Here is a 2,349-nt window from a genome sequence, read left to right as displayed (position 1 = left end):
TATTTATAAAAGTTTATTTTGTTTATACTTATTTATTTTATTTTCTTTCTTGCTGTTTGTATTTATTTTATGAAAATTCTTTTTGCTTTTAATGTTTTTCATAGAAAATACTTTGATAATTCTTTCTACTTATTTATAGAAGTTTATGATGTTCCTACTTATATATTTTATAAGAGTTTATTTTATTTTATTTGGTTTCTACTTACATCATCAATTTTCAACCCTTTCTGACTTCATTTGTTATTTTTCATGCATTTACTGATTATTTTGAGCTATAAGACCATGAAATTGAAAAGCATTTGAAATGAACTCTAAAAAGGTTCTAAGTTGGCATGGTATCATCATTTCACCCACATAGCATATGCGAGAAAGTAGAGAGGCTTACGGCAAAAACTGGATGCACTTCGTGTACAAAACGGACAATCTCTTTCGAAGTATCAGGGTTTCATATAGAAACTCGTCTGTTACAAAGGGATTTCATTTTTTTGAACATATTTGAACCCCCTTGTTTTTCTGTGTTCAAAATGCACCATTCAAAGCCACATCATCAATTTTCAACCCTTTCTGACTTCATTTGTTATTTGTCATGCATTTACTGATTATTTTGATCTATAAGACAAAGAAATTGAAAAGCATTTGAAATGAACTCTGAAAAGGTTCCAAGTTGGCATGGTATCATCATTTCACCCACACAGCATGTGCGAGAAAGTAGAGAGGCTTACGGCAAAAACTGGACGCACTTCGTGTACAAAACGGATAATCTCTTTCGAAGTATCAGGGTTTCATACGGAAACTCGTCTCTTACAAAGGGATTTAATTTTTTTTGAACTTATTTGAACCCCCTTATTTTTCTGTGTTCAAAATGCACCATTCAAAGCCACATCATCAATTTACAAGCCTTTCTGACTTCATTTGTTATTTTTCATGCATTTACTGATTATTTTGAGCTATAAGACCATGAAATTGAAAAGCATTTGAAATAAACTCTGAAAAGGTTCCAAGTTGGCATGGTATCATCATTTCACCCACATAGCATGTGCGAGAAAGTAGAGAGGCTTACGGCAAAAACGGGAAGCACTTCATGTACAAAACGGACAATCTCTTTCGAAGTATCAGGGTTTCATATGGAAACTCGTCTGTTACAAAGGGAGTTCATTTTTTTGAACATATTTGAACCCCCCTTGTTTTTCTATGTTCAAAATGCACCATTCAAAGCCACATCATCAATTTTCAACCCTTTCTGACTTCATTTGTTATTTGTCATGCATTTACTGATTATTTTGTGCTATAAGACCATGAAATTGAAAAGCATTTGAAATGAACTCTGAAAAGGTTCCAAGTTGGCATGGTATCATCATTTCACCCACACAGCATGTCCGAGAAAGTAGAGAGGCTTACGGCAAAAACTGGATGCACTTCGTGTACAAAACGGACAATCTCTTTCGAAGTATCAGGGTTTCATATAGAAACTCGTCTGTTACAAAGGGATTTCATTTTTTTGAACATATTTGAACCCCCTTGTTTTTCTGTGTTCAAAATGCACCATTCAAAGCCACATCATCAATTTTCAACCCTTTCTGACTTCATTTGTTATTTGTCATGCATTTACTGATTATTTTGATCTATAAGACAAAGAAATTGAAAAGCATTTGAAATGAACTCTGAAAAGGTTCCAAGTTGGCATGGTATCATCACTTCACCCACACAGCATGTGCGAGAAAGTAGAGAGGCTTACGGCAAAAACTGGACGCACTTCGTGTACAAAACGGATAATCTCTTTCGAAGTATTAGGGTTTCATACGGAAACTCGTCTCTTACAAAGGGATTTAATTTTTTTTGAACTTATTTGAACCCCCTTATTTTTCTGTGTTCAAAATGCACCATTCAAAGCCACATCATCAATTTACAAGCCTTTCTGACTTCATTTGTTATTTTTCATGCATTTACTGATTATTTTGAGCTATAAGACCATGAAATTGAAAAGCATTTGAAATAAACTCTGAAAAGGTTCCAAGTTGGCATGGTATCATCATTTCACCCACATAGCATGTGCGAGAAAGTAGAGAGGCTTACGGCAAAAACTGGATGCACTTCATTTACAAAACGGACAATCTCTTTCGAAGTATCAGGGTTTCATATGGAAACTCGTCTGTTACAAAGGGATTTCATTTTTTTGAACATATTTGAACCCCCCTTGTTTTTCTATGTTCAAAATGCACCATTCAAAGCCACATCATCAATTTTCAACCCTTTCTGACTTCATTTGTTATTTGTCATGCATTTACTGATTATTTTTTGCTATAAGACCATGAAATTGAAAAGCATTTGAAATGAACTCTGAAAAGGTTC

Source organism: Triticum dicoccoides, chromosome 4A (assembly GCF_002162155.2).
Source record: "Triticum dicoccoides isolate Atlit2015 ecotype Zavitan chromosome 4A, WEW_v2.0, whole genome shotgun sequence".
Taxonomy (NCBI): domain Eukaryota; kingdom Viridiplantae; phylum Streptophyta; class Magnoliopsida; order Poales; family Poaceae; genus Triticum; species Triticum dicoccoides.
The sequence above is the reverse complement of the archived record's forward strand: the minus strand, read 5'-3'. Positions refer to the sequence as shown.